The sequence below is a fragment of the Lissotriton helveticus genome, chromosome 6 (assembly GCF_964261635.1).
Source record: "Lissotriton helveticus chromosome 6, aLisHel1.1, whole genome shotgun sequence".
Taxonomy (NCBI): Eukaryota; Metazoa; Chordata; class Amphibia; order Caudata; family Salamandridae; genus Lissotriton; species Lissotriton helveticus.
Genome location: NC_136067.1, coordinates 61,391,313 through 61,405,162, shown reverse-complemented (window position 1 = coordinate 61,405,162; position 13,850 = coordinate 61,391,313).

The window sequence follows — 13,850 nt, the reverse complement described above, 5'->3', positions numbered from 1 at the left end:
CATCTCCTGCACCGATGGTAGCTATGCGCCTGAATATAGGAGTAAACAGAATACTGTTTTCACAGATCCAAACCTAGAAAGGGTTACAAATACATCTGTGTCTGTTCACTTCCGTTTGCAGGTATCTGCACCATGAGATGCTCACAACAGAACAACGAGGAGTGCAGGAGTATAAATCCATCCACAGGTGTAAATGCAAGCTTCTAAACCATATATTTGAATTTGCACTCGTACTCCTTGCATACGTGCTACTTATGTAGGTCTAACACATATCTTTGTGAATCAGGCCCTTCGATTAAACACACGTGTGTAATTAATGGCATGTATGTTCAAAAGATATGTGGAGTGGCCATCATGGTCGATTCATGAGCCACACAGCACATCATGCTGTAAGTGTGTGCACCCAGACTCGCACACTGCTAACCCAGCTGACAAAAGTGAGCAGTGCATGCCTTGTGTGACCCAGTGAGGGATCAACAGCTGGGCCAGAACATTCATAGGGACACAGAGGTCCTTTTTGGTGATGTATGACGTGAAGGGGTGAGCTGAATCCGCACGTTAGCTCCCCCACCCACCATCTGCTGGTTCAACCATTTGCGGTAACATTGCTTTAACATTTTTTTTTTAATTCATTAATTTGGGGGCCACTCAGCTGCGTAAAAAATACATTTGTGAAACGATAATGACATTTTTTTTATTTACTGAGCAAAATGATGTCTGCCATTTTGGAACAGTAAATACATTATTTTACCTCTTCTATGCTTGTGACGGAACCACTCCGTCACGAGCCACAGGTGGCGTGTGCTCATGACTGAGTGGTTCCATCATGCCGCGGTCACTCCGCCCACGTGGCACTTATTCCCCGCCTGTGCGGGTGAATTAGTGAGTGGGCGAAGTCGTGACGGAACAACTCCGTCATAAGCACAGCCCGACCGTGGCTCGTGATGGCGTGGTTCCGTCACCAGCATGGTGGCGCCGCGCGACCCCCCCACATGTTAGAATTCAATTGGTCTTTACAAGTGAAATTTATCCTATCACCACTACTATCCATGTGAGTTTACCAGTTAAGTCATGGATATACACAAAATATTGTTTCCTAACTATTGAAACACCACACTTAGTCCCGCCTCAATATTTTGCCTCTATTGACTCTGACGTTTTCAGCCTGTTTTGGAACAATGGACCACCCTAATAACACTCGCCAAACTAACCAAGAGCTGGTATGATGGCGGCATAGCGCTACCGGCCATCAAATCATACTATTGGGCTTCACAGCTTATTGTTCTCAATCATTGGATGCATCAGCCCATTACCGACCCTGCATATATAATGGACAGGCACAATATGCTGCCTGGCACTTACTTGAGGGCACTGTATGGGGGATCAAAACCGGAACCAAAATTCACTCCGACCTGCACGGCTGTCTCCATCAGGCACGCGGCAAATTCGGCCCTCGGCTGGAAGGGTAGACTTACGCAAGCAACACCATTGTTCGATTCCTGCCGCTTGAGTCTGCTTTGGCGTCAGCCTGGGTTTGATAAGTGGGACTTGATTGCACTGTCCAAGTTGGGCGATCTGTGGACTAGGGGTAGCATAGTGCCCTTTCGTGACCTGCAGCAGTAATTTCACTTGCATGAGAATGAAGCTTTCCGTTGTCTCCTGGTGCGAAGCGCATAGTCTAAGGCGCTTTCCAAGGGGGACAAACTACCGGTGTCCTCCCCTTTGGAGGACAGGCTCTTGGGTGACTACCTTCCAGATAAGGCCATCTCTCTAACCTACCGAAAAATCCTTAATAACTCACCTGACCTTCTTGACAAAGTACGTACAAAATGGTGCGCAGACGTGAGTGACATTGACGACGAGGATTGGAGGGAGGCCCTTGCTTCGCCTCGCGAGGTTGCGATCCGGTCCCGGTTCAAACTAATTCCACTAAAATTACTGCATAGGACCTATTACATGAGCTCCATCTTGGGTAAAACGGGTCTTCTGAACTCTCCAGTATGTCCGCGTGGCTGTGGCCAGGTAGGCACTTATTTGCATCAATGGTGGGAATGTCCAACTCTTCAGAGGTATTGGGGGGAGATCATCTCTGCTTTATCCCTGGTTTGCTGTAAGGAGATTGAGGCTACTCCGAGACTATGTATTTTGAATATTTGGAAACCACTGACCTGACTAGGCCAGAGCGACTGTGGGTCTCCCTGAGTTGCATGGTTGCTAAATGTAACATCGCGAGAACGTGGAAAGGGGAGCTGAATTGAAATGCTTGGATTGGGAGTCTGATATGGACTGTGCATGCCGGCTGAGAGAGCGGTGTATGAAAGCAGAGGTTGTCCAAGCAAGTGGACACAAATTTAGGCCCCCTGGAATCAAAGTAGTTGGTTGGCTGTGCACTCCCTTTAATGATACCTCACTGTTCGCTGGTGACAACGAATCACTGTAGTCCTATGTTCCTTGAAGTCAGCTACCAAATAGGAACTCTGGATTCCAACTCCAATATAATGTGCTCCTTAGTGCGGTTTATGATAATTTGTTGGCCACATTTGATTTCATCCTTATTGTATATTTTCATGACTGCTTTTTTGTATTTGTGTTGATGTTTGTGATAGCATTTGATTTGTCTTATTTTCTTAATAAAAAAGATATAAATAAATAAAAAAAGAAGTGCCTGGACTCCTCAGGATCAAACATGACAACCAGGCAGTGCAATGGAAGGATACAATGACCCAAAAAAGCTCAATGTGGGTAAAAGCACAAACCTGGTCCCATCAAGTGTCTTTTTCGGGAAGAGTTTTCAGTGAATTCTCTCAGGAACAGGAGACTGATGTCATTGCCCCTGCAGTGAAGTACTGGAAGCAAGAGTTTAGACACCTCTCTTCAATGAGCTTTGGCCAGGCTTGGAGGTAATACTAAGTCAGTCGGCTGGGCTGGTTCCCTTGACAAATGTGCGACTACAGGGACCGCCCAACTCCATTGTTGTGCTACAGTGTCATAACAAGCCCCCTATAGAGGTATTAGACAAGAATACCCTAAGAAACTGTAAGTTAATTACCTGCATGAGAGAAAAAATTGATTCTAGAATTCGCTTTCAGGTCACTAATAGGGATTACTGACACTCTACATAAAGGACACTTTTCCCACTTTTCTTTAGAAAGGTCCTGAGGAAAGCTACGAGACCTGGCTGGGCCAAGGTGGCTGAAATATGTAGACCGCCCTTCCAGCCAACACCAATCTAGGCCTCCAAAATGGTGCTACAAACTTGGCAGGCCTCAGCAGCTTCCTCTCAACCCTAATGTGTATGGTATAGCCAATCACTTAAAGTGGCAGATGGAGAAAGGGGCCAGCAAAAGGTATGAGGTGTTACAATCCCAGTAGGAAAGCTGCATGCTATAGAAATGCACTGTAGCTGAGCTCAGGCAGAGTATATCTAATATCGCATAACTGCTATAAGAGTAACAGGCCAGGTTATCTATAGGTTACCTATATGTTCTTACCTTGGTATTGAGAGAATGTTCCAATGAAACGTTATACACTTGATGTTATATCATACTTTATATACCAAGAGGTGTGTCTTGAGGCAGAAGCTGAATGGAAAACAAGCAATATAAATTCCAGTAGGAAATCTGCAATCCCCATTGGCACACCTGATCCTGCAATACTGTTTCAAAAGACTTAAGAGTGGCAAATATCCTTTGAGAGGGAGGGGGTTCAGAGTTCAAAATTATGGACCAAGTTTAAACCCCAAACTAACAACAAGAGATGAGTACATTAATTTCCAGAAATTTCGGAATATTGAAATTTTCAAACAGACTTTGAACTAAATCCATGGTCCACATGAAACGATCAAAGAATGGCAGATCTCGGTTCGCCCTGCGCACTTGACTGGACACATGCTTCCATATACTGAGACGTCTTATTGTTCCAGTAAACAAAAGAATCATTGTCAAGCTCCTCACACATGCCTACAAAGCCCTCCAAGACGCAGGACCAGCATATCTAGACCACCGACTCTCATACCTACCCACCAGACACCTCCGCTCCACCGAACTGGGCCTGGTCACCGTCCCACGGATCTGAAAAACCAGAACCGGAGGAAGATCCTTCCCCTACCGCGCTGCCAAGACCTGGCCTCTCCACCTCAGGCAATCCCCATCGCTGACCCAAATGAGGAAGGATCTCAAGACCTGGCTCTTTGACTGAACCCCAGCGCCCAGACAGATCAGCAGCCCCCACTCCCACTCCCCCCCCCCAGCACCTTGAGACCCTCATGGGTGAGTAGCTGAGCTTTACAAACCCTGATTGATTGTGGAGAATGCGGGCTGCAGTGACTCCTCTGTCAAGGATCATGCGGATGTTGTCTGTGGCAGTCATGAATGTTTTTTCTGTGCTGTGCTTGGGCCGGAATGCAGACTGCATGGCATGCAGGAGTTGATGGTTGCTGAGGTGGTTGGTGCAGCGTCGTTGATTAGTTTCTTTAAGACCTTGGCTGGGTATGGTAGGAGGGAGATGGGTCTGTAATTGGAGAGCGTTGCTGGGTCTGCGGGTAGTTTCTTTAGCAGGGGCATGGAGCCCGAGGGTGATGGCGTGGGGGCGGAAATGGTCAGACGGAGGAACGAGTAGATACTCCTCACGGTAGTGGTGGTTTTGAGGGTGATGACCGCAGAACATGAGATTAAGATTCATTCTTTGGCGTGATGTGAAGTTAAATTGCGACGGTGACGGCCCGTTGGAGGGTTGAAGTTGCCGTATATGGAGGTATTATCTCTTCATTGTTTTGCAGTGTGCCTGTTGTTTTCTGCATCGTTGCACCCCCCATTGGAGAGTTGCTTCTTAAACAGCAGCGATTCTATAGTATGGTGACCGGGTTGCATTATCGGTGAGTTTGGGGTTAGGAATCCTAGAGTACATCACCTAAAGCAATACTCTGATTTTCATGTCTGCTCCAAGGTGGGTGGGTGAACACGAGTGTGTGTGTGTTTGTGTGTGTGTGTGTGTGTTATTTGTTCCAGGCGATCACATGATTACTCGGCAGTATGGAAACAGGCAGTAACTGCATCTGTGGTTAGTCTGTAAATTAGTGATGTCTGCTTATCTGAACTGTGAGCAATTTGTGGAATCTTGCTGTTCACTGATGGCATTCATGAAAAACAAGATTACTTCTGAGGTGAGCTTTAAGTCTTGTCAAGATTCAGTCAGTACTATTTGTTGCAGGTCTACACTTTCTAAAATGTATTTTCCGCCTTGTAATTACAATGCATTACAAGTCCTGAGCACCCCCGCCCCCGAATCCCACTGTTATTATAAATTCAAGTTTATTTGGTTGAGAGAATATTAATGTGGTTACTTTTATTTCCCTCCATCGGACAGTCAGAATCTTTCACCCGATGGACGATGTGCAGAGAACAGGTATTGGCGACTCTTCTGGCTTCAGGAATTATCCATTGCACCTTAAGCACAGGGTGCCCTGAAACCCCGACAGGCGCTAATGCTAAAATATGCGGAAACAGTGTTTGCCCCCGAGTTACCACTGGTGAACGGATCACAATGACCCCAGCTACGTTACGAGCGCCAGTAAGGGTTTTTACGTTATCACAGGCAGAATTTATCTTTTCGCGGCAGCAATCAACAGGTTCTAGTTCAATAAAAAAAACACACAGCCAACCTCTGTGCACGAGGCTCCGTGACGCCCGACACGACACGCAGCGTGTCACTGCACTTTCGCTCCGGAAAGAATTGAATTTCCCTCAGAGCACGGACTCCTCCACATCTTTAAACAGGCCTCCTCCGGCCGCTCACTCCCTCCTTCGGTTTCATCAAATTGCTTTTAAAGGTCACTTGCAATGGGTTTGTGGTTCTTACATCTGTTGAGGTCTTTTTTCGTTCCCCTGATGTTTCTTATCACGAGCTGGAGTGACTCACCGCATGATTTCAGTGCCGCATAGGTCAAGCCGCTGTGCATGCTCCAGCGCACAGGCCACATCTGGGATGCCTGTCACCCTCTGGCCACAGGAGCTCAACAGCCTCAACTGCTCGTGCGCAGCTGGCCGCCAGAGGGGGCCTTCCTGTCTGCTGTCACTCTGCCCCCCACCCTGCCCAGGAAAGGAATTGTGAGGGCCTTTCCTCGCCCTCCTCAGGGTGTGCGTAATAATGCGCCACTTGCAAATATAGGGGCTTATTTATGGATCCCTGCGGCCCCTTTGCACCACGTAAAGAGGTGCCTGCCTGACGCAGAGCAAAGCCCCACAAATCCACCCAACCCAGCACAAAGCCACCCAAGGCGATACCAAAGGGGATGATGGACGGAGCGTTTGAGCAAATCAAACACTCACCCCCAGTCAACTGATCTGGGTTTAATCCATCATCATTCTTTAGCTCACTCCGCCACCCCAGTTCCGACATGGCCATATGCAGATCAGTCTGACCCTGTGCCTCATGGGAACAGTCCAGCCCGAACTGCCAAGCCATGTCTTCCCTGGACCGGAAACAAGCATCCTGGGACCGGTTTCTGGCTAATCAGCCTTCATCAGCCAGACTAGCTTGAATCCAGTGGCAAAGTGATCTAGCTTGGCAGTTCAGGCTGGGCTGTTCCCATGGGGCACAGGGTCAAGACTGATTTGCATATGCCCTGGTTCAAACTGGAATGGCATGGTGAGCAACAAAATGATGGATTTAGGTTCAGATCTCTGTACTGGGGTGAATGTATGACATTGTTCTGCATTCTGTCCATCAACTGTGTTTTTTTCATTTGTCACCCTGAGTGTGACGGGTATGCTCAGATGTGATTCCCGTGCTCTCCATGCCACTGGAATCAAGCTATCCTGGCTGATGAGGGCTGAAAGCCCGAAACCGTTTCTAGGATGCTTGTGTCCAGTCCAGGGAGGACCTGGCTTGGCAGTTCGGGTTGGACTGTTCCCATGGGGCACAGGGTCAATACTGATTTGCATATGGCTGGGTTCAAACTGGAATGGCATGGTGAGCAAAAAAAAGATGGATTTAGGCCTAGATCTCTGTACTGGGGTGAATGTATGACATTGTTCTGCAGTCTGTCCATCAACTTTGTTTTTTGCACAAAGCTATCCAGCGTGGCTTTGTGTAGCCTCATAAATCAAGCGTAAGGTGACACAGCGCAAACACTGCTCCAAGGAGGCATTCCATGGGCGTTGTGGTGGGTTTTCCCATGCAACACCCATGGAATTTGTTGCTGCCCCAGATTTGTAAAAACATGTGAACTTGGGGAAGCGCCAAATCCATACGCCTTCCAAGATGACTCGTAACAAGTAGAAATACCTTCATTTCTCCTTGTTGTTTCCTCTTTCCATATGTGCTGCATTCTGCAGCACACACTAAAAGAAGTAAACACCTGGTAGGATTGTTTTTGTGCAGATAGGTGCCCCTTCCTGCACAAAAACAATCCTGCATGGACCAGAGAAACCCTTCCACCATGGTGAAGGGTGCCTGTGTTGGAGCTAGGCTGCAGAAACTGCGCCAGCGCAGACAGAAATGAAAGAAATGCATTATATTGCTTAAATACAGTGAATTTCCTTCCCTTTCAATTTTGGCATAGGGCAGCGCCAGCCAGAGTGGCATGCTGCGCTGCTCTATGCCAAAATGCCGTAAATGAGGCCCATTACTTGCATAATGGAAGCAGAAAATATTGCTTCATGAAAGATGTACTTTAAATGTGCCTCAGAGTAAAGTTTCCATAATAATACCACTCTGTGCCAGGTACCTTCCTTCCATGCTTTTTTTCTTCCCCACACCAGCTCGTGCCATCGCCTCCTGGATCCTTTAAATGCCTTTCCCTCCACACTCTACACTTGGTACACAGTTTTGTTTGTATTGAGTGAGGAATTGACCCACACTCCACGCTGGTCCGCTCCTCACCCCATACATCCCACCCTCTCGCTGTACCTCATTCACTGGCCTGCTTGTAGTTGGCCTCCTGTGTCTGTAACTTCCTCTGGAAGCTTGAGGGGCAGTAAAGTACTGGGTCATTATTTACCCAGCATGCTCGTGCTACACCTGTAGCTGATGTGGCAGCCATCTTTAAATGTTCTTGAACACATTTCTTTCCTTGCTTAATATCACACAATTTCTGATATCAAAGTATTGATACTGTCTTTGCTACCAAGAATAAGTATGCACATCCCAGAAAGGGTAAAAGTAGTTCAAGCGAGTCACTGAGGGCCGGAGGGACCGATACAGCCTCCTCCTCTGGGCCAGCAACATCTCTGAGTGAGCTGCAGCCAGAACTGACACTCACTCCTCCACACCGAGCAGACACACTGCCCACCTCACTCCACCTCCACAGCACTGCACCAGAAGCCAAAACATCACCAGGGTGGAAACAAAAAACTGCAAAAAAGAAAAAAAAAAAACAGGCCTCCTCAGTCTATGGCCCTTTCTGTAGTTCAGAAAGGAACTGAAGATCTGCCTCTTGAGAGGTCAGGACACCCCCAAGCCCGCCACAGGATCCCTCACTTATGGACATCAGTTTCACTGTGATAAGATATTATGTTATGTGCTACTATGTTTATGTTATATGCTACTATAATGTTTTGTAATGGTACATGATACTATTGTATGTGATATGCTACTATAATGTTTTGTTATGGTATGTGATACTATGTTTTTCTAGGTTATGTTGTGGTGCATTGTATGTTATACTAGTTATATTATGTATATACTAGGTTATGATATTTCATACTCTGTTAAGTGATACCATGTTATGGTATGTGATACTATGTTAGACACAGCAGGTGGGGTTTTTAAATTTCCAGAAAGAGAGGGCGCACTACCTAGTGTGGACGTATGGGTACCAAGAGATTTAAATGGTAAGGTTGTGATGCGGAAGGGCGAGCGGATGAGACCCCTTAACCGTTCTAATGTAGGTTAGAATTCTAACTTACAGGACAATAAATAACTGCAATGCCCTCACACACACAAAGTACAGTATAGCCATATGATAGACAAAATACAACAGAATTCAAAGTATAGAGCTCAATTAAGACAATTGCAATCCAGAATTGTATATCGTAGAATCAGATGTAGATTTATTGATTCCAAAAGCCAGCCGACGCGTGTTTCGTCGCGTTGGAACAGATTACTGCGACTCATCAGGGAGTATAGGTACTTGGCGATTTTAATCGGATTCCGAAGTTGCCGGTAAAGCAAAATAAACAATTGAAGGAAGATAGCCTGTTGTCTATGAGGTCCCAGGTGTGGTGGTTATCTCCGTAGCAGTGAGTAGTCCATTGGCTAAGGTAGTTCGAATTGTCAAATGAAAGAGTGTCCCTTCTCAGTTAGTGTTGTCCAACTGTCGAGTGTAGGTCTGGTATTATAGATTATACTTGATGTTCGTGTGCATCAAGCCGTAGACCGGGAGGGGATGTTGAGTCAGATACCGGATCCGGTGTCTGCTACCTGATGCCGGAAAGTCGTAAGCGTGTTCTCCCTCTCCTAAGGTTCCCGGTCGCCGTAACGGACTACTCACTGCTACGGAGATAACCACCACACCTGGGACCTCATAGACAACAGGCTATATTCCTCCAACCGTTTCTTTTGCTTTACCTGCAACTTCGGAATCCGATTAAAATTGCCAAATACCTATACGCCCTGATGAGTCGCAGTAATCTGTTCCAACGCGACGAAACACGTGTCGGCTGGCTTTTGGAATCAATAAATCTACATCTGATTCTACGATATACAATTCTGGATTGCAATTGTCTTAATTTTTTTTTTTTTTTGCAGAGTTTTATATAGCGCGAACTAGACCCGAACCGAATCAGGTATCAGAGCGCTTTACATAGCACCAGTTACGTTATTTTTTTAGGCACTTGATGTATATATAACGTTATCCAACAACACTACTGCCAATTCCACCACTCATATAGATAAAGACCTCTCTGATCTACTATACACTCAGCCCAAAGCATCCAAATTATTAATTTTCTTGCAATCTACCAACACACTGAGACAGAAAACAAGTACTGAAGAGGCATGGGAAAAAGATTTTAATGCAGAATGGTCTCTTGTCTTATGGAATAACTAATGGACTAAAATACGTAAATCCTTCATCAGATCAGCTAGATTAACGCAAACATTGTTTTATGTGTATAGTAGACTTTTGCTTTCTCCGCAACTTTTACATAAAAGATTCCCTAATACTCCGGACACATGCTGAACTTGTACTTCTCCAAATGCAGATTTATTCCGCTTGTTGTTCTTATGCCCATTAGTATATAATGTTTGGAAACAGGTCTGGCTTCAAATTAATTACATTTTTGGCACACAACTCCCATTCTCTACGACACACATCCTCTTAGGTAGCCTTTCGTCAGTATGGGGCAATAATGCAACTAATTTCAAAATAATTGATCTCTTAATTGCTGTCGCCTTCCAACAAATAACAAGAAACTGGAAAGACTTTACAAAAATCTCATACAAGGCTTGGTGGTATGATGTGTGCCACAACCCTAAACTGGATACCTGCTTCAATTCATCATCACCCATCGTTTTCAAAAGGCTTCAGCTATGGTTACCAGTTACGACATTTTTCGACACATGTGCTAAGAAACACTCCTCATTGAAGCCTTCACAACAAGAAGTACTCAAACCTCCATAATTTCTCTAACATCCTTCTCTTTCTTTTGTGACTTATTTATTATCTTTTTCTTGCTTACCTAGTATGGATATTACTGTTCTTGTTTTTACTCAAGTATTTTATGCTGGACTAATTGAGCTCTATACTTTGAATTCTGTTGTATTTTGTCTATCATAAGGCTATACTGTACTTTGTGTGTGCGAGGGCATTGCAGTTATTTATTGTGATACTATGTTATTTGATTCTATGCTATTTGATACCATGCTATGTTATACTATGTTATGTTATTTCATACTATGTTATTTGAGACTTTCTTATGTAAAATGTTAGATGATACTGTGTTACACTATTTGATACTATGCCATGTTATGTAATACTATGTTATGTGATACTATGGAATATGATAATATGCTATGTGATACTTTGTTATTTTATTTGATACTATGTTACTTGATACTATGCCATGTAATACTATGTTATGTGATACTTTGTTACGTGGTACTATGTTATGCTATATTATGTGATACTATGTTATGTGATACTGTTAAGTGACACTAGGTTGTGTTATGTGATGCTCTACTACGGTAAGTGATACTATGGGCCTGATTATGATGTTGGTCGGAAAGCTTTACGACCGACTCCTTGTCGAAAACTGTTCCGACCGACCAATTAAGATTCTTCCAAACACCGTTCAGAAAGTCTCCCATTGACTTCAATAGGAGCCTGTGTTCCGACCAACAACACAGGCTCCCATTGAAAAAAGGAGTGGTTTCGAAAAACATTGCACCCTGTGGCGGGCACCCCATGGTACCTGTCACACTATGCATGGTTCTACAGGTGGGTCCCTTAGGTATCCCCAAGGACCCCAATCAGAGACCTCTGGATAAAGGAGGGCCTGCTAGGGGCCCCCAAAGTCAGTTTCTGACAGCCTTATCGTGTCGGACAGACCGAGTCGGATACGCTGTCGGAATCAGACATCGTAATTGGTCAGTCAGAAATGCAGTCCATTAAGCTGTATGAATCGGCTCCGACTGACGCGGAGTCTATTTTTTTGTCCCAGTCCGACCATGCAGTTAACTCTATCAGTGACCGCATGGCCCTCTCAGAGCACTTTCCTGTGATAAGTAGTGCATCCTGGCATCCTGCCCCTCAGTTCACACTGGAGAAGAGAAGAGGACCAAAGAAGGAGCTGCCCTGCTGCCTTTTACCTGCACAAAGAGAGGCTGCTCTGTCGTGAAGACTGCACCTACTGAACTTTTGGGCTAGCGAGACTGGGACTGTACCTGCATCTCCTGACAAATGGAGATGTCAATTTCCCGCCTTCACCAACAGCAGTGACTCGTAGGATCAGCTGGCTGATCCCCTGGAACCCACTCCAGGGTTACAAGAGCTGTAAGAGCCCAAACGGGCAAGTTGATAGCCACCGCAGAAGTTTTGCCGCTACCAATCACCAGGCACTACAAAAGACAAATCCGAGATAGCCAAAGCCTGCACCTATGTCTACCCGACCAAGGAGTGCTATCAGAGCAAATGTAAATGTAAATCCAGTATTTGTAAAGCGCGAACAGCTACCCGAAGGCATCCCGGCGCTGGGGGCCGTCGGGAAGATTAAGCAAGCTATTGCCAAGAGTCAAATGGTGCTGGGCTGATCTGCCGCTGGGGATCAAACCATGAGCCCCAGATTCCAGCGTCAGTCGCCCTGGCCACGCCACCACACCTCTTTCCTTTATTAGATTAGTTGCATCTAAGGGACACCAGCCCTCACTAAAGGTTTTGCATCTAACCACAGTGCAGCATCGGCTGTTCGACTTCTGCAACATAGAGGACTTTGGGGGACCATGATCTTCATGGCCAAAGTTAACCCGTATCATCCGTGGCCCAAAGAACCACCACAGAGAGACCCCTGTCTATCCCACCACAACCACAGCATCCTTTTGAGCATCTTTGCCTGCATTCCTCAGCATCAGGGCACTCTATTGAAGTCTATGACAGTTGTCATGTAAAGTTTGGCACTTGCTTCAAAAACACTTTGGTGGTCAGGGAACTGTCTAAAGCATCCTTTCTGTGCCCCTAGACATTTTCCCTGATGGATTTGGCCACCAAAAATGGGCTGGAGTACTCCTTTCAAACTTTTGAAAAGTTTACAAACTTTTGATGACCAATGCGTGGTTGTGGTTATAGTTAAAAGTGATAAAAACGTCAGAAATCTGTATCTCCGGAACCCTCTAGAGGATTCTGATGATCAAGGCCTCTTTAAATGTATAAAATGTGCTCTATTTTTATAGATTGTTGTGTCTCTTTATTGGTGTTTGATTTTCTTATCCTGTTGCTTAGTGCTGTTAAAGGCTTTACACTCAGTTTTTTTGCCAAGCCTTACTGCTCGCAGCCACAGCTACCCAGGGTTGAGCTATGGTTAAGTACAAAATACTGACTGGACCTAGGATAGTATCTGTGTGTGTACGCCACCATAAGGCCCCACAGCCATATCATATAGTACCCCCAAATCCTAGCAGCTGTTCTGTTACTTTTCCATTTGCATTATTGTTACTGCCTTACTGCTGGCTTACTAAGGCCTATGGACAGGGTCAGTTACATTTTGGGTGTATATGTGTGCAAACCTTTCCCTGCAATCCTGCATGTTTTTCTTAGTGGATAGGGAACGAGGGACTCCAGCAAGGGTAGAGCACCAATGTTCTATTTGCTTTCACTGCCTCCGTCTTTGCTGGCCATGTGTCCAGATCCATTTTGTGTGTCTGTGGCATAAGCGGCCATGTTATCTTTGTCCTCCATGCCTCCTTCTTCGCTGGCAATGTGAAGACCACCATTTTTGGTTCCAATGTGTGTGTGTATTTCTAAATATTAATAATTTTATTTTACTTTAAAAAGCTACTTCTTGGGCAAATTGATATCAGAAGAAACCCATGTCACTTTTGTTCATTTCATTTCTAATAAATTTTTTGTAATGTATTTATATGTGCTTATGCCTGATTGTAGTAGTCTGAAGTACACAGTTGTGTTTTTTAATTAATTTATTATATTTGGCTGCCCCTCTGCCATTTTTACATTCACTTATTTGATTTCTGACAGCCTCTATAGGGCCCCAATGGCCCTCGATGGACACAGGTTATTTTATAATAATTATTTTGATTTTTTCCTGCCCCAGTGCCTTCCATTAGGAGACCGATGGGACTCGGAAGGACACAAGGTTTGTTTATATTTATTAATTCAATTTGTGCCTGTCTCTCTTCAT